We start from the raw sequence: 20,723 nt of genomic DNA on the forward strand, positions 1-20,723 counted from the left end.
TAAAAAAAAGATTCAAAAATGAAATAAGCTGGCATAATGAAATGTTATTAGGTAGGTGACATAACAAACTGTTGTTTTCTATAGAAACAAATAAATGTCCTCTTTTCATTTCACCTGCAGGTTATACTGAGAGCTAGAATGAAATACCACAAGCATAAAGCTCATTCTTGAGAGCACATTCCTGACATTTGTTTCTATTTATTTCATTTAAAAGGTGATGTAGTAAATCAGTAAGAGTATTTCATAATGTTATTTCCTCTTGGCTATATAACCTAGTTTTTCACTTGTCCAGTCTGCATCTAGAGTTAGATGTATTAATGTAACTTATTTTATGTTTAAGGAAAAATTATTACTATTATGAAAACACTTTAAGAAAATCATTTTGGTATTTTTCTTCTCCCATTAGGCCGCATTTTATTTTTGGAAAATAAAGTCATAGACATGTTTATTAAGCATTTGGTTGAAAAGTAAATGTTGTTCAAAAGAAAATGAATTTGCACAGAAGTCTCTCTTATATGAAAATCATCTAACTCCCACTTTCTAAAATTTCAATAAATTATCTTAACATGATCTCAAGTAGAGCTACAAACAACAATTTCTCTTTTAACTGAAGTATGGATTTTATATAATTCAGCCATGAAAAGTGAAGCATTAATTTTTTTCCTCTATAACTGAATGTAACTTATCTTGTGAGTCCCCATTTTCACTGGTGGCAAAATGTGTGATCTCGCCAGTGTGAAATAAGCTCAGTTACATTTTTTCTTCTAGTTTAAACACACTTCCCTTGAGGAAAATATTCTGTTGGAGCAGAATTCTCCTCCCTCTTCTCCCTTTGATCCTTCTAGGGTTAAATTTTTCTCTCTGGTATCACACTGGCTTCAGGGGACAGGTGTCCAATCCAAGTCCATTGAATCTACCCATTCTGCCTTTCTGATGTGATGCACAATTCATACTTTTATACAAGGCATACTTTTGGTTTTTGATTCTTGTCCCTGCATGCACCTTGAAACATGGATGTCCCTTTTTGCTTTCCAGTTGCCAGTCATGGGCACACACCACCAACAGTTCACAATGAAGACAGAAAAAAGGGAGTTATCAAGAGAAAACTGATAAGCAGAGAGACACAGCATCCCCAGCTCTTAACTCTCATCAGCCACAGCTCATACCTATGTGCACACGGCCAACGTTCCAGCAGAGAGGAAACCTGAGTCAGTAACCCCACATATTTGTAAGGCTAAGGGTCAGGGAAATCTGTGATCTGCATCAGTGGGGACCTCCTCATCAGGGGATGGCTGTTAGAAAGGTGCTGCCTCCGGACCCCGGTGACATTCTGTCAAACTAAGCCAGCTCTCTGCTAAGCAACCAAGAGAGGAAGAGATTAGCCACCATGGCCACTGGATTTGTCTCTCATCAGCCTAAATCTAACTGTTGATTAATTTTTATATTTAACTTTTTATCCTGGAATTCTCTGGCATAAGTCAAAGATCTGGTATTTGGTGTTCTTACTTAGTAGTTTTCATAATTAGTTCTCTTGAACTTTGGAAAAAAATGACATCATTGTCTACCACTGATCCTTTGAATTCTTCCTTTCCGAGTTTATATATTTTGTATTTATTTTGTTAGGTTATTTCTTAGGCTAGAGCCTTCAGAATAATGATAATCTCGCCCAACTGCAGTGAATATCAACATTCTTGCCAGGTTGTCCAACTTTAATAGGCATGCACCTAGGGTTTCATCCCTCCATTCTCCTCATTTACATTTACTTGGAATCTCTTAATTTTTAAGAAAACTGCTTTGCTCTACCCTTTACTCCTCCCTACAGAAATGGACAAGTTAGTGGTTCTTGCTTCTTTCAACCCGGTGGAGCTGAAACAGCTGTTAAGTGTGAAGTGGTGTAGTGATCCTAGGTAAACAAACTGCTTTGTAGAGCAAAATTTCCCTTGGGCTAGCTGTTTCAAGATCTATCCTGGGAAAAAGAATAGCAAAGGCAAGCCCATTTGCTTTTATCCTTAGCCATCCTTTTAGTATAGATTTATTTATCTATTTGAAAATCAGTATCACTTTCTCATTCTATCTGATTTCAGGATCTTCTTTCAATTGAATCAAAATTTGGGTGAGGAATAGAGAAATCATATATAATGTTCTTCAACTCCAACAGTATTTATTGTTTATTCACATCACTTGCATTTCAAAATGCACAAATATGGTACATTTTCCACCAAGGAAAGTTTATCAAATGAAAAATTTTAAGAAGTATCCAAATCAGATAGAGCCAAAAGTAAGTTAGGCAAAAGTAAGTTACAGCAGCACAAATTTCCACGTGAGATTAAAAGCTAACCTCTCCAATTTACCTTGTTAGACAGTTAAGACGGTTATAATAAGCTGTCACCTCACTCTCATCACCTGTACACTAAAAGTATAGAACCATATTAATTTTTCCTAGCAGTTCCTTTCTTCAGCCCTCCGGAATTGTACTTTGTACAATAATCTTGTACGTAAAGCCTTAATAATAACTAATATTTATCGAGCATTCACTAAGCACATCACATACTCTATCTCATTTAAAGCATTCCACAATTCAATGACTGGGAGCCACAATCATTCTCATTCCTCAGCTGAGGAAACTGAAGTACAGAAAGGCATCATTTTCCCAAAATGCTCAAACTAGTAAATACCTGAGCTCAACTATAAATCTAAAACTCTTGACTCCAGGGCCTACTATTTTAATCACAGAATAAGTCTAAATCCATTTATTTAAAAATTTCTTCCTTATATTTTAGACACCCAGAACCATTCTTTTAGGAACTGTCCATTCCCATGAATAAAATATCTTAATTTTTCAATGATGAAAAGAAAATAAACAATGACACTATGAAATAACTGTCATGAGAGCTATGGGACAGACGATGAAACATTCTAAATTTTGCCACTTTTTGCGACTTTAAGACAAAGCTTGTTTTTTGTTTTAAAGCTCATAACAGCACAGGGAGTTCAGTCTATATTATCATACATTTGCATTTGGAAAATAAATTTACACTGTCAAAGGAGAAAACCGACTTAAACAGAAGCTGATTAAATGCTTGAAAATAATTCAAGTCACTATACCATTAAAGTGATTCCAAAAAGTGACATGGATGTGATATAAGATCCTGAACTACATCAGAACTCCAGGATTTTGCAAAAGGGTAAGAGGGGAGTTCATTCACATAGAGGAAGAGAAAATTTTCTTTGGACTAGTTATATCAGATAATATGTTTGTTTAAGGAAAAATAAACAGGTGGGAAAAAGTTCTGCATGCCTAACGTGGAAGGAAAGCATATTGGTGCCTAATATATTGCAGAAACTGTTTTAGTACAACTCATTCTTTCAAAAATATTACCCCTATACAGTGGCCAAGGTCAGTTCGAATTTAGGTAATCTGCTATACACACACACACACACACACACACACACACATACACACACACAGCAGATTTTATATGTTAAACTGATCTCAGAGGTATTCTGATACTTTACCTTTTAAAAATATTTCCTCTGTTTATTATTCATGGCTTACTAATTTTTCCCTTTGAGATCTGGTAATCTGTAGCTTTTTGTTTTGCTTTATATCCCAATTTTAAATGTATAACATCCAAGTTTCCTACTGATAATCAACAACCTTTATTCCTTCCTTGCTAAAGGCATATATTATGATTTGGTCACAAGTCTTATAAAAACACTTCTGCAAATGTTTCACGAATAAATGATCCCTTGTAACCTAAACACAAGTTTCAGGCCTCAAAGATTTCCTGGGAGTGTAACAGTAGTAGCCTGCAAGATCAGGAGTGGCAGTACCTCACTTTACATGAAACTCATAACAACGCAGTCACGAGGTGCACCTAAGAGACTTTGGGGTCTGTACTCATTGTTAACAGAGGTCCTTAAATACAATGCCTGTGCAATTTTGAAGTCACACTCTGTGACCTAGTTAAAAAAAGAATAGACTGGAGATGAGGGCATTTATTTTCCAGACCCCACTGGCCACAAACTACATGGCTTAACCTCTAGAAGATTCAGTGTTCTTATTCCTCATCAACAATCCCATGTGAGACAGTGGAGAATCAGAGATGGCTCATGGGATATCAATGTCAGGCATGTGACTGTAAAGAGTCAAATATTCTCATGGCTAGTAAGAACTTGGAAAAGCACCTCACAAACAACTTATAGAGGTGTCTTAAAGAAGCAATGAAATCACAGGAAATGATTTGAGAACAAATTATATGGAAAATGAAGAAAATTATAGAGTTGCAATATAGGTGACAGACCTCTAGACTTGATATACGGTGTGATGGCAGGGATCCATAATTCATCATCTGATACTCTTCAGAACATCTAAAACTGTGCATTGCATAAAATAGGCACTTGGTAAATGTTGCAAATGACATGAATGTGTGCTCGGGGGTTTTTTTCTTCTTGAATTTGGCTGAACGAAAGCCAGCTACTCTACACAAAGTTTTTACTTTCACATTGTTGGAGGTGACCAAAGGCCAAGTGTGCCATTTGGGCATGCATCCTACCATCTTGTGGGTATTCCTTTTTCCAGAGGAGAAATAAATTTACACTGGAAGTAATTTATTCTGACAAGAAGGTGGGCAAGATTCCTGCATTAGGTGCCTCACTCAAGACTACATAAAGTGGGAATTCAAACCAAGATGGCTTCACTCATGACTTCCTTCCTAGAAGAGCTAAGGAAATATGACCTGGATATAACAGTAGGTGAGATATAATTGAACACCTTTGCTCACAGAAGGTTTGAGACTGGGAGCAATGTTAGCTAGGGAATCAGTCAAAGCTTTCAAGATGCGATCCTATAGTGTCCAATATTCCCTATTAGTCACTTGCTTATCAAATCTACAAATGTTGAAAGACTTTGTGATATGTGAGAGACAGCTACCATGTCGGATTAAATATTTAGAATTCCAAAATACCCTGATAGGTTGGGACAAGTAACCCAAATAACTTGAAAACTCATTAAATGCTCAAGAAAAAAAAATAATAAATTGTTGCTTTTGTACGCAAACAAATTCCATTAGCATAAAATGAAGCATTAGGGTTAATAACAATTCATATTAAAAAAATTAGGATATTCTGTAGTTCATGAGTGTGATGATTGGGTATTGACATGCTTGTGTGACATGTGCCTCCCTTGAACCTTGTTACAACATTGGCACACTACCTGGCTGACATGAAAAAAAAAAAATAGGACATTCTGGCTTATCATTAATATTCAATTAAGTTTATACTCTGACTTGACTATGGCATAAGTCAACACAATCATGGGACACACTACTAGAGGTAGTGTCCAGATGGCAGGAATCTACAGTACACTGTGCCCTGTATTAGTACAATCTTCTCTACACAGGCATGTAGTGGAGTACTGAGTACAGTTTTAGATGACATGTTGGCATGCCCCTAGGCTCAGTCCTCAGACTTCTTCTCAATCTGTGCTCATTTCTTTAGCAATAGCATCCAATCTCATAACTTGAAGCAGCATTTGCACACTGAACACCCCTAAAACTCTTAACAATGCAGACCTTCAAATGGAAATCAAAATGTTTATATTTATGCCTGCTTGACATCCTTGCTAGGATGCACAGTAGGTCTATGGAACTTGACCTCTACTTCACACCGTATTCAAAAAAGTAGTTGCAGTTAAAATATACATCTAATGAAAATATTAAACAATACAACTTCCAGCAGATAATATAGAAGTACATTTATGATCTTGTAATAGCATAGATATCTTAAATAGGATAAAAAAAAAAAAGCTCTAGCCATAAAGGGAAAGATTCATAAATTGGCCTACTACATTAAAATTAGGAACTTTCATTAAGAAAGCAAAAAGCCAAGGTATAGAGTGGGAGGAGATATTTCCAGCACATCTAATCAGCAAATTATGTTGTTGTATATAATTATAATATGTTCAGGATTGCACATAAATAAATTGTGTTGTCATACAGTGGAAAACCGCAGAAATGAAACAGTATCTACCACAACTACACATGACATGATGACTCTCACAAATGAAACACTGAGTGAAAGAACCCAGACAATCTGATTCTAGCATGCAAAATTTGAAAACTGACAAAACTGTTCAATGGTGTTAGAAATGAGAATATTATTATATTTGGGAGGAGGAGAGTAGTGAGTAAATGGGCATAGAGGGGGCTTATGTAATGTTCATTTTCTCATTCTGGGCATCAATTGAAGAATTTGTTCATTTTATAGTAATTTATGGAGCTGCAAATTTATAAACTATATACTTTTATATGTATGTGATATTTTCAATTTTAAGAAGTTTAAGGGACATTGGAAATTAAGGAGTATCAAGAAGAAATCAATCAGAATACTGAAGGTTTTTAAATAAAGAGTGACTGAAAGAATAAAAAAAATTAACTTAAAAGCTTCATAAAATTTAAAAGAAAAAAAAAGCCAAAGCTATCTTCAAAAATCAGTATGGCAGCAGCATTATTTTATACTGTTCCAGAAGACAAGGAACTAAAAGAAAGCACATTTTCCCCAGCACTAAATGTTAGACTCTGTGAAATGGAAATGACAACCTACAGAAAAATGGGCTACCTACCAGTGACAGTATTTAAACTAGTCTATCAGAGAAGTTGAAAAGGGATTTCTATATCAGAAAAGAGACTGAACAAATGCACTATGCTCTTTTTATTTCTAAGATGCTATGGTTCATGATGATATTGGTGTCAAATGTATCTGTCCTTCTCTTCTCCCTCCCTCCTTCCTTCCCCCGGTCCTCCCTCCACAAGCCCTTTCTGCCTCCCAGACTCCAAAAGATAAAAATAGAAAATGAGATCTTTTGCCTTCTTAATTCTGTTTCCTTCAGGTGAGTCACACAAAATCTGGTAAGTGTGACGAGAGCCCTCACCGTGGGCCAGATGTAGAGTGCTATGTATTCTATGCCCTGCCAACTTCACTTCCCCCAAAGGAGAAAATATTTTGGAGCTGGATGTCTCTTCTCCCCAAATATTTTCCCAAGAATCTGGGAGAATGCCACTGCCTCAGAAAGCCCACAAGAAAATATGTGCACTGTCCTTGCTATATAACTTAATAACTATTTCAAACCTGACTACAGATGCCAAATTGGTATGCAGCTTCCTTTCAAATGACACCTTGTCTTTTAGGTCTTCAGAACAACAGCACTTTGTTGAATTTTATATTCATTTCAGCATATTAGTTCTCAAATAATTGAGATGTCATTTTATTTGATTACTTTTAACCCCAATACAATAAGGTAGAAAGCATTTAATTAAAAAGTCATCTTAGCTCTGGCCTATCAGATAACACCTGTTGCAAAGCAACAAATATATATAAAATGTTAAACAAGCCCCCGCCAAAACATAATGTCCAAAGTGTTTCTAAATCATTTGCCACATATATTACATTTCCTTTTATTCCTAGAAATCTTTAAAATATAGGAAAATCTACTTTACCAAAAATTATATTCATAATGAACAGAAGACTTTATACATGTGCATATAAATTGCACATACATATGAGCATATGATGCTCCTATCAAACATCCTAGGCAGTAAGGATACAATGACATAATTCTGTTTTAAAAAATAAAGTTCTGTAATTGTCGAGGATTAAAATAAATCTACCATTATAAATAAAATAGAATAGGAAATAGTTGGGCTTATTCATGAAGGAAGAAAGGAAGGATGGATGGCAGGAAGGAGGGAGGAGGGAGACAACAGCATCCAAGCAGGAAACCAATTTATCAGCTAAGTCCTGGAGAAGCTCCGAGGTCGGAAATTCCAGTTACATAAGAGTCAAAGAGTGAGAACTAGGGCTAGAAATAAGATCAATCAAAATACACTCCACCTGCATGAACAGATATCAGTAACTAGACAGGCATGCCCCTCAAACACCCAGACAAAGGACTGAAGATTAATAGTTAAAGATACCGAACAAAGTGCCTGGGGGGAATCAGAACAGGCACTTGATACCACAAAACAGCCTCCATATTTAAGAGGGCTCCTGCCAAACAGTAAGCTCCCTGGCCAATCATAGGTTCATGTAAAATCTATCAGAGCTCATAGGCTAGCTTTTATGTTGCCCTTTTCTTAAATATGAATGAAGAATCAAGGAGCACTAAAAATTTGAGAAAAATCTTGCAATATGATAGACAGGAAATACATACAAAATGATTTACCCCAGAGGACACAGAAGTAATTTAGACAACAGAAAATTAACAAACAAAACAAAAAACCTCTAGCCTCCTCAGCGAACACAACACTAGGATGAAAGAACATCAGTTACAACAGTGATATACCTGTTCAGCCTGCTGATCTCAAATGATAATACCATGACAGTAAAGGAAGAAGAGGAACAGGTACTAAAAGTTAATAAATTAATCTTGGAAAATACCCAATTATTTGGAAAATAAACAATAAAATTTAGATAACTCATGGGTCAAACAGAAATCCAAAGGAAAATCAGAAAATAATTTGTACTGCATATAAAATGAATTGCATGCAAATGAAAACATGACCTATCAAAAAGCCTGCTGGAGTTAACGTGGTACTTAGAGGGCTATTTATAGCACTAAAATACCTATGTTGGAAAAGAATACGGTCTCAAGTCAATGACCTAAACTTTCATCTTAGGAAATTAGAAAAAGAACAAATTAAATCCAAAGTAAGCAGAAGAAACAAAATAATCAAAAAGGCAGACATCAGTGACAGAAACAACACAAAATCAATGAAGCAGATAACTGGTTCTGTAAGAAGACCAGTAAAACTGATAAACCACAGGCCAGACATCTCAGGAAAAGAGAGAAGACACAAATCGCCAATATCAAGAATATGAGTGGATATCACTATAAATCTTACAGATGTTAAAATGTAAGGAATATTATGAATAAGTTTATGCTAATAAACTTGACAAGTTTTAAGTGCCAACAAAAAGTGAGTATCCAGTAAAAGACAAGTATCCTAATTATCACTGTAATTTGTTAACATTGCAAGGGTTCTATATTGGTTATATCTATATTGGTCAAATATGAAGAGGAGTAGAGAGTTCTAAAAAAAGAGTGACAGAAAACTGAGCCACCTGAGACTTTTCCTCCATCTCTCAAGAACTAAAGCGGAGTATAAATTTATTTGGCCCCCACGCCAAAGGAGGCAGGTATTCTTGCTATCTTGAGTTTAATGAAGACGTTGGTTCAGATCTGGCCCCTCCCCTTGAGTCTCTCTGTCTAGGATGAGTAAACACAGAGACCAGCAATGGTCAGACACGCAGAAATGGTCCAAAGAAGAGCACCTGCCAACACTGCACTGTATTTCTCATCTAAAGGAACACTACCCTGGGATGATCCAGCTGTAAAATATACCTTTCCCGGGACTCAGGAGTGGGGAAAAAGAAATGGGAAGGTCCCACTGTTTCCCTTTCACTTACAGCATCTAAAGAGACAAAATACTGCTTCAAAAGCTTGGTTGTCAAGAGCACTTAATTCGCCACATACTGAGGTTAAGGAGGAAAAGAGAAATCAACATGATTGCTAAATTTCTGTTTGTGATCCAAACCTTGCTTAGAGCGTATCTACCAACCTCTTAAAGTACTAAATTATACTCAATTGAAAAATCAAAAGAGCTTTTGAATACAATATAACAATTTTCTCCAAATAGCATAAACATTAAATTAGAAACTGTTAGGTTTTACAACTTTCTGCCAAATTCATCATCACGTTTTGCAAATTAGGTTGAGCAAAAATGTTCACAAATTTTAAAGAGTTATCTTCCTCTTACTGTTCTGAAGGTCAGCTCTGTTATTTATTACAGTACAGTCAACGTCTTCCCTGACAGCTGATTTTTGGTTGAAACTTCTATATGATTTAATTTCAGAAAGTAAAATTATTTTTTGACAGAAGAGCTATTTAATTCATTCATTTCCAATGACATATTTCATGTATCAAGAATTTTCCTTTTCCCACTGTTTTGTTTCATTGTTCATATTATGAAAGCTGTTGTGTTTGTTAACATTAAGTAGCCAGAAGTTTTTTTCTTCAAATTTATGAATTTGAAGAAAGAAATATTACTACAATGTTGCACCAATGGTCAAATAGTCTCATGAATATACTTGGCTTTCAATTGCACATATCCAAATCCAAAACAATCTCTGGATGTTTCCTTAGTTGTAGAGAGGAGCAGATTTATAATTTCATCAACATAAAACACTTAAAAATAGAAGCCCTTATGTATATCACCACAATCAAAACATCCGTTTATTTTATATTTTACTGAACCCACTGCATTTCGCATTGCATCTCTCCAAAGTTTGTAGCAATTAACCTTTGAATTGCCGTGTGCCAAGTAAGTACACAGAACGGGATTTAGAGGAAGTAATAGCTTTCTTAGATTCACACAGAGCATGAGTCCATAATACATCACATCAACAAGAGAAAGGACAAAAACCACATGATCATCTCAATCGATGCAGAAAAAGCATTTGATAAAATTCAACACCCATTTATGATAAAAACTCTCGCCAAAGTAGGTATAGAGGGAACATATCTCAACATAATAAAAGCTATATATGACAAACCTACAGCCAGCATAGTACTCAACGGTGAAAAACTCAAAAGCTTCCCACTAAAATCTGGGACAAGACAAGGATGACCACTATCACCACTCCTATTCAACATAGTCCTGGAAGTCCTAGCCACAGCAGTCAGGCAAGAGAAAGAAATAAAAGGGATCCAAACTGGAAAAGAAGAGGTAAAAGTGTCATTATATGCTGATGACATGTTACTATATATAGAAAACCCTAAAAGGTCCACACAAAAGCTACTAGAGCTGATTGAAGAATTCAGCAAGGTAGCAGGTTACAAAATTAACGTTCAACAATCAGTTGCATTTCTTTACACTAACGATAAATCAACAGAAGAAGAAAGTAAAGAAACAATCCCCTTTAAAATAGCACCCAAAGTAATAAAATATCTGGGAATAAATCTAACCAAGGAGGTGAAAGAATTATACACAGAAAACTATAAACCACTGATGAAGGAAATTAAAGAAGACTTTAAAAAATGGAAAGATATTCCATACTCTTGGATTGGAAGAATCAATATTGTTAAAATGGTCACACTGCCCAAGGCAATCTACAGATTTAATGCAATCCCTATCCAATTACCCAGGACATATTTCACAGAACTAGAAAAAATCATAATAAAATTCATATGGAACCATCAAAGACCTAGAATTGCCAAAGCATTACTGAAGAGAAAGAAAGAGGCTGGAGGAATAACTCTCCTAGACTTCAGACAATACTATAGAGCTACAGTCATCAAGACAGCATGGTATTGGTACAAAAACAGACATATAGACCAATGGAACAGAATAGAGAGCCCAGAAATGAACCTACAAACTTTTGGTCAACTCATCTTTGACAAAGGAGGCAAGAATATACATTGGAATAAAGACAGTCTCTTCAGCAAATGGTGTTGGGAAAACTGGACAGCAGCATGTAAAACAATGAAGCTAGAACACTCCCTTACACCATATACAAAAATCAACTCAAAAAATGGATCAAAGACTTAAACATAAGACAAGATACAATAAACCTCCTAGAGGAAAACATAGGCAAAACATTATCTGACATACATTTAAAAAATTTTCTCCTAGAAGAAATAAAAGCAAGAATAAACAAATGGGACCTAATGAAACTTACAAGCTTCTGCACAGCAAAGGAAACCAGAAACAAAACAAGAAGAAAACCTACGGAATGGGAGAAAATTTTTGCAAGTGAAACCGACAAAGGCTTGATCTCCAGAATATATAAGCAGCTCATACGACTCAATAAGAAAAAAATAAACAACCCAATCCAAAAATGGGCAGAAGACCTAAACAAGCAATTCTCCAAGGAAGACATACAAATGATCAAAAAGCACATGAAAAAATGCTCAATATCACTAATTATCAGAGAAATGCAAATCAAAACTACAATGAGGTATCACCTCACACCAGTCAGAATGGCCGTCATTCAAAAATCCACAAATGACAAATGCTGGAGAGGCTGTGGAGAAAGGGGAACCCTCCTACACCGCTGGTGGGAATGCAGTTTGGTGCAGCCACTATGGAAAACAGTGTGGAGATTCCTCAAAAGACTAGGAATAGACTTACCATATGACCCAGGAATCCCACTCCTGGGCTTGTATCCAGAAGGAAATCTACTTCAGGATGACACCTGCACCCCAATGTTCATAGCAGCACTATTTACAATAGCCAAAACATGGAAACAGCCTAAATGTCCATCAACAGGTGACTGGATAGAGAAGATGTGGTATATTTATACAATGGAATACTACTCAGCCATAAAAACTGAGAACATAATGCCATTTGCAGCAACATGGATGCTCCTGGAGAATGTCATTCTAAGTGAAGTAAGCCAGAAAGAGAAAGAAAAATACCATATGAGATCGCTCATATGTGGAATCTAAAAAACAAAAACAAAAACAAACAAACAAACAAAAACAAAGCGTAAATAAAGGACAGAAATAGACTCACAGACAGAGAATACAGACTTGTGGTTACCAGGGGGGTGGAGGGTGGGAAGGGATAGACTGGGATTTCAAAATTGTAGAATAGACTACACTGTATAGCACAGGGAAATATACACAAAATGTTATGATAACTCACAGACAAAAAAATGTGACAATGAGTGTGTATATGTCCATGAATAACTGAAAAATTGTGCTGAACACTGGAATTTGACACAACATTGTAAAATGATTATAAATCAATAAAAAATGTTAAAAAAAAAAAAGAAAACTGAAGAAAAAAAAAGATTCTAACTCTATTAGTGCTTCTGGAGGTTTCTTCCGGATGAAATTGGAGATAATCTGTTCCCATAAAAGGATTCTGCTAAATGATTATCCTCTCCGTAATAGAGATAAACTTTACTAATTTTAAGATGGTAGGTTCCCTTGCTGTAAGTCAAGAACTGGACTCTAATTTAAGCCAAATAGAAGTTTTACTGGAATGATCCCTGCAGTATCTTCCAGATTCAAAGGCAGGATTGAATGTTCAGAACACAAGAGTAGCTACACAGGCAGCTCAGAGAGCTCAGCAGTAGGAGTTCATGGACCATCTCTCTTAGCCTCAGTGAGTTCTTGGATGTGTAGTTCAGCACTCCTAACGTCACTTCCCAACAGAGAGCATCCTACTGGTCCAACATGAATCAGTCATCCAGATGCCTAGCAGAAGACAGGGACTCTGTGGCCTCTGGAGGCCTTCATCTGGATCTGGGTTCCTTTCCAAGAGGAAAAAAATTGTGAGCTGCCACCCCAAGGTTTGCTCTTTGTATTTGACCTTTTGGCTGCATTTTTTGTTCATTTCCTTATAAACATTTTACTAGACGTAATAAATTCACTCATTTAAAACTTTCCCCAAAATATTATAATCTATGTTTCATGTTTCCATTTATGACTATGAAATATTTCAAATATAAAGAAAATTACAAAGGAGATTAACATAACATATTTACATAATGAATACCTCTTAGCCAACATCCAGCTAAACAGCTTACTCAAATCTTTACATTCTCCCACACTGGCATCAAAAATTTTGAAGAAATAAAACAGTACATAAAAGCCTATTCTTCAATTCTGTTCTTCTCTGCTCTTTCAGTTTCCAGCCTCCTCCCACCTTGCACAATGTAACCACTTTCCAATATTTGGTGTATATTATCCCCATGTAGCTTTTATATGTTAGAACATGAGTGTATCCATACAAATTTATTAATTATTCTGTATGCTTTTAAACTTTACATAATTATTTTTAATGATAATATTTGTTGAGAATTTACTGTGCTCCAAATAGAGTTCCAAGCTGTTTGCTTGTGTTAGTTCCTTTAATCCCCACACCCATTTATTGACTTCATTTTGCTACTAATTCAACAGGCAGACAAGGAAACTGAGGCATAGGAAGGAACAGAGCTTGTCAATAACTGAGGGAGGGTCACTCCTGCACGTGTTATTCTGAAACACATTTTTTTCTTTTAACTTAACGTGATGTTTTTAAGATGATTCCAGGATAATGTACAGAATACAGCTAGTTTTTCACATTGACAGCTGTACAATATCCCATTCCATAAAGAGATCACAATGTGTTCTCGTGTTAATGAACATTTAGGTGATTTTGCTAGTCTAATAAATGCTATAATGCACTTACTTGTAATTATTTTCTTATATATATGATCGGCAGTTTCTCTTAGATATATATATATATATCTACTAGGTTAACGATTTTATACATCTTTCTTTTTACCAGATATTGCCAAATTGCTCTCTGAAGGGAATTTAACAATGCACGCTTTTGCCATCTCTGAACATGGTTTCCTCCTTCTTCACATCCTTACCTGCATTTGAAAAGATTGTTTTTTTTACTTCTTGCCAATTTTGTGTGTGTGAAATGTAACTCTTTAAATTTTCATTTCCCTGATTACTAGCACAGTTGAGCATTCTATATTTTCACACTCTAGTACCATATTGTCTTAGTAATGATGGCTTTTTAATATATGTTATTATGTGGTAAAACTGGTTATCCACACCTTTATTCTTTTTCAGAGTTTCCTCAATTCTTTTTTGGAAATCTAAACGTCATTCATTTACTAAAGATCACTAATGGCCTTAATTAAAAAATAATTTTTCTGTGAATGAATATTTTGTTTTGGGAATAAGATATATACATACACACATGTATATATAATGTATACATATGAAAATGCGGCAGATACCTGGACCACCTGGGATCTCACCAATCACACTTCATCTTCTCCTGGCACTCAGCTAGACTGCATTTCCCTGTCATCCCAGGTAGGTATGGCCATATTACTGAGTCTCGGGCACAAGAACTGAGACAGAGAACTCTAAACTACACTTTCAGGACTGGCTCATAATCTTCTGCATGATTCCCCTCTCTCTCTTCCCTGAGCTAATTCTCAATATCCAGGGCATTTTCAGAAGCTATATAATGAAGATAATAGAGCATGCCTATCAATATAGGTTTCTGAACTAATGCAAGAAACAGGAAAAGCCCTAATGTAAGTTTATCATGGACAAGGAACTGATCATGAAGTGAGAGAGCAATAAGTTATTATATTCAACCACTAAGATTTGTTTTCTTCTATAGCTCACTTCACCGTAATTACTACTTCGTTGTATGTACACAGGTTCATAATCTTTTATCTGAAATCTTTGGAGCTAGAATTGTTTTAGAATTCAGAGTACATGGATTTTGGTAGGATAATAAAGTGAATATTCAAATATTAACCAGCATTCCCAGGTAAGCCTAGGACAGCATCCATTAGCCTGACACATTCATTTTTCTGTGATGAACTAAAAGGGCAGTAACACTAAATGACATCAACTCTATAAATAGCCTCATGTCAGGTCAGATTTCATTGCCAAATCATCTTATTCCAAACTTTAAAAATCTTCTGTTTTTTCAGAACTTTGTGGATTTTAGATTGGTGGTTAACAGATTGTGGACTTGGAAGTTCACATACTCTTTCAGATCAGTGCACTTGCTGTCAGTATATCAGTGCTTTTTTTAAAACCATTTTTAGCCCTACTTTCATTTATGGAGAAGAGTGATGCAGTCTCAGGATGTTCTTATGTCTACTGATGTCTAAACAGTCCAGTCCTACTACATTTCACCATGAGACAAATAACCAAGTTAACTTGCTTGCATAGAATATTAGGGATATAATAACTCCATAACATGGAAAAGAGATTCATTTTTCAAATTTTGGTGACTTTATAACAACTTTACTCTTTTTCATATTCCAAAAGCAACCAAAAGGATTTAAAAAATACTGTACTAGATCTGAAAATGCATAGTGTTTAAAAAGTAATCAACTGTATCTCCATTCCTTATGATGGTTTTATTTCTTGTTATAGTCACAAACATCTTTGGTGAATGCACTCGAACATGCTGCTGGTTGCTCACTCATGAGTAGATTCACTGGCTTCATTCTGTCAATCCAAACAAAACAGTAACCATTCTATATAGAGCCAGGTACTAGTGGATATAAGATTTTGATGAGAAAGCTTATTATATATGCAAAATTTCTGGACTGAAAACCATGTTTGAATTTCTGATTATTTGTAAATGAAGATGCTTTTGCAGTATAATACATTTTATTTTAATTCAAATGATTATGGAAAGGGAACACTAAAGAAATAATTAAATTTTCACATATAAAGGACTGATAAATTAAAATAGCATAAAAATATTTTTTGCCTATATAAGATTACATTATTGAAAGAGGGGCATTCTTTTCTTTCAAAAATGTTTGAAACTAAGCTTTTGCATCTGCAGTGCATGTTGGTGGGGTCCCTCCTAGATCCACTTCCCCAGGCTGATGCACTCAGATCCAGATGCTGCAGGTGTTAATGGCTAATGGTTCACACCTGCACTCTCCTCAAAAAGGATTGCCCTAAGGTGATTGGAGCCACTTTCCTTCCTCCCCCAACCCATGTGGCTGCTGAGGATTAATTGATGGAGACAGAAAAAGGGAAAGGAGAGTGTATATAAGCACACGCCTCTGACCTCAAGGCAGAACAAGTCTGATACAATTCATGCTCCAGAGCTCCCTGTGTGATCAGACTGAGGCTGGATTTCCACTGAAACCACATCCCTACCTACCTTTTCCCTCTATACAATCATGCAGCCCTCATTCCCTTAATAGGGTTCATATGAGAGAATTTTCTCCCTAAGTCACTTGCACTAAAATCTGCATCTTAGACTCTGCTTCTAGAACTGAACTAACACAACACATATTATTTATAATTTATTAAACAACTACTAAGGATTCAGCTTATCTGTGCTTTAAACATTACATAATTTTATTCTAGAAGTATCTCAGCTCTGTGAAAACTATGATCCCCACATTGGGGAGCAGGTGTGGAACTCAGACTCTGCAGAGATGAAGAACTTGTACTTAGCTTATAAATAAGTGGGAAATCCAAGAATCAAATTCAGATTAATACGGCTCCATAACCTCTACTCTAAAATTACTCATTGCCTCTGTATCATATTTTTGTCCAGGAAATTAAAAAAATTAAAGTTCTATCGGACTATACTTTTTTTTTTAGCAAAATGGAAGTTGATGTGCATTCTATTTTCCAAACATTGATGTAATTTGTTTAAAATGAAGGTTAAGATTGTATGACTTATATAATTTCCATAAGGGCTTATTAGTGGGCAAGCATGGATTCAATTAAAAAGGAAACAAACATCTGTATAATGCCTTCATTTTCTTGAAAGGGGACATTTTATAGAAGTTGGAAAATAGCAAGGAGGGAAAAGATCATGTCAGCACAATGTTAGTGGTCATATACGATGCAATCTTACGTTTCATAGAGATTTCAACACAGGAAATGGGTATATTAGGAACTGCCTAATTCATAGGTTTTCCTGACCCACATACAGTGGTTTCTTTGAAAGATTCTGAAGGAAAAGCTGTAAGTAGTGCTTATATACCAGCTTCAATAATGCATATTTCAAAGCCCAAACTAGTCAGCCATGTAACTGTTTACACAGTCAATATTCAGTGGGAAAATGAGTATCAACAGGTTCCATTTTCCCAACCCAGAACAGCATGTGACCCTTCATTATAATCCTCATTAGTCTCTGATTAGGAAGGAACTGTTTTACTTTTGTTTTCGATTCAGTGAATCCAGGTTTCTTAGTTTACTGTCATCTGAAAAATAACGACTCCCTCCACCCACCCTTACTCTGCCACCTAGCTACCTTAAAGAGTTATGTGATCCTATCATATCAGAAACACTGTAGGGAGACCTGCGTCTTCTTCATCTTTGGAAAATAGCAAGTATTATGGCAAATAGCAAAGCGGTTTGCAGAGAGCAGAAAATTAATGAAAAGGATTGTGGTTTCCTATAACATTGGAAAAATTCCATAACAAAGTTTTTTTTTTTAATACTCTGCTACAATATCTTGCCAATGACCAACAATCCTTAGATCTCTAATAAAAACTAAGTATTTATGGTCTCAAGGAACCCTTTCTACCATCCTTTCTAAAGAGAGACTCAAAGCTATTCAATGCTTACCTTGAGAACTATCAACGAAAGTATTGTATATTTTCTGTAATTTCTATTGTATTTATAATTTTAGCTCTAGCAATGTTATAATTTTCTTTTATTGCAGAAATCATAGTATTTATTAAATACTGTATGTATCATGCAGTGTGTCAAGTGTTTAACCCATATTTTCCTTTCAATATTCAATCAAAATAAGATGAAGGCACACTTTTTTTATTTGAAGTATAGTTGATTTACAATGTTGTGTTAGTTTCTGGTGTAGAGCATAATGATTCAGTTATACATATACATTCTTTTCCATATTCTTTTTCATTACAGGTTTTTATAAGATATTGAATATGGTTCCCCGTGCCATACATTAGGACCCTGTTGTGGATCTATTTTATATACAGTAGTTTGTGTCTGCTAATCCCAAATTCCTAATTTATCCCTCCCCTCCCCTTCCTCTTTGGTAACCACAAGTTTGCTTCTCTGTCTGTGGGTCTCTCTGTTTTGTAAATAAGTTCATTTGTATCATTATTTTTAGATTTCACATATAAGTGATATATAATATCTGTTGAAGGTACTCTTTTAATCTGTACATTACAGAGCAGGACATTGCACCTTAGAAAACTAACACAGTCTTTCTGCAATTTATAATACTGGTAAGTAGTAAATCTGAAACCTTAGACTACTTAATGTTTACCTCCAACTTCTATGCTCTTAACCAATGAACTATACTAAGTCCTCTAAAGCCCGGATCACACTTCTGTTCCCATTAATAAAATTATCATCAGTTGTTTATACTTTCCACTGAATCCCCCAAATAGAAATGCATGAATAATATTCAAAACTCCCTCTCACCACTTCCTATATCAAAATAAAGTTATCTCCTGATTACTCAAATCCATGTTTTTCCTACCATTCATTCTGTCATTTCCTGATCCCAGCCTTTTATGATCTATCTGAAATGTTACAACAGCTCTCAGTTGACCTCCTCTTCTCATATTTCATCCCCTACCCCTACAGACACATACTTATCCTTACATACTGCTGCTAATGTACTCTTAAAATACCCATTTGATGACATTGACTACCCATCTAAATTCTTTCATGGATACACACCATCTTCATGGATACACACCATGCTACTGAGCACAGCACAATAGAGCCCTTAGAGCTGCCTGTTGCCCACCTCTTTGGCTCTCTTACCATCATATATATTTGAGACATATTTACAAGGTAGAACTGACCAGCTTTGGTCACAAACTGGAGGTGACATCTGAGGAATGGAAGAGGAACAGAAACTTGGTTTAGTTGTAGATTAAATGTTAGTATCCGAGGTATAGCAATATGGAGATAAACACTGGAATCTTTTTCTCCAGCTCTCTACTTGACACTTCCACTTCTTTCATCAAAGACAACTCAAACTCAGTCTATGTTTAAAATCAGATCCATGGTCTGTATACCCTACTGCCCATCTTTGAGTGCACCACCATCTATCCAGCTGTGAAGGCCAATTATCCACGGCCACTCTCTTTGTCTTAACCCCCTCCTTAGCCCTGTCCTGTCACCAATTCCTGCCTAGTTTACCTTCTAAATAACTCTTAGATCAGCTCTCTTTCCTTTATTTTCCCTATCATCTTCCTGGTCCAGGCTACCATCTCATCTTCTCTCACCAGATCTTGCATTTATTGGCATTTGCTTTATCAGCTCTATAATTTATTCTCTATACTGAAGGCATACAGATCTTTTTCTGTCTGAAAATCTGATCACATCATCTCTCAGCCCACTTCCTCAGTCAGAACTTTTTTGGTTCTTCCTTCATGGCACCTATCACAGTTGCAATTTTGCTTTATTTGTATGCTTACTTGATTACTTGATTTTCCAAGCAACTTTAAGCTCCACAAGGCACTTGCCATCCACTGTTCCTCAGAAGCCCACACAAATCCTTGTACAGAAACAGTTATCACCATTTAATAAACAACTGAATAAATTAATAAACAGATGGACAGCAAGATCTAAGCCTCTGTTTTGGTAGCAGGAGGCATAGAGTCAGTGAGTCATGGCTCTGGGTGATTCACTAAGGGAAAACGTGTATAGTGGGAGAGATGCTGGTCAAGTTGAGGTGTAAGGTGGTCAGCTAAGAAAGAGACTGAGATCAAAAGTCAGAAGAAAGTTGGAAAACTATACAAAGATAGGAGAGAAAACAGACGATCAACTACGTAAATAACTCAGAGTATTTTAGAAAGAAATTGGAAACTACTGTCTCAAATATTTTCTTTAGTCTCTATCACAGATATGAAATGCTCTCAAGATGTTACATCTTCATTCAAGCATCCTCTGTAATTCTACCATTTTTATCAAGGCATTGCTGGAAATTGCAAAAAAAAAAAAAAAAACTTAATCTCATCCTCTTTTAAATGCTCAATTATTTAACATTTTCACTGATTTTTCTGAGAAAATACATTTTGCAGTATCTCATAAGTTCATACAATGTGTTCAGTTCTCTGTGAATTTTTTTTATGTCTACCTGTATTACTATGATTTGCTTCTCATCCGAGTTTTTGGATATCTAGAACCAGACCTGATTAATGTGCTTTTCCAAGCATTT

The 20,723-nt window shown here is 35.6% G+C and overlaps 1 protein-coding gene and 1 non-coding gene across 5 annotated transcripts in view; one reads left to right on the plus strand and one right to left on the minus strand.

Moving 5' to 3' along the window:
* CFAP299 (cilia and flagella associated protein 299) overlaps positions 1 to 20,723 on the minus strand; it is a 492,010-nt gene that overhangs the window by 280,720 nt on the left and 190,567 nt on the right. The gene's annotated exons all lie outside the window — the stretch shown is intronic.
* LOC116659391 lies at positions 5,123 to 5,225 on the plus strand. Its single transcript, XR_004314760.1, has one exon. It is a non-coding gene; the product is annotated as a small nucleolar RNA U13 (small nucleolar RNA).

This window comes from Camelus ferus, chromosome 2, assembly GCF_009834535.1.
Source record: "Camelus ferus isolate YT-003-E chromosome 2, BCGSAC_Cfer_1.0, whole genome shotgun sequence".
Classification (NCBI taxonomy): Eukaryota; Metazoa; Chordata; class Mammalia; order Artiodactyla; family Camelidae; genus Camelus; species Camelus ferus.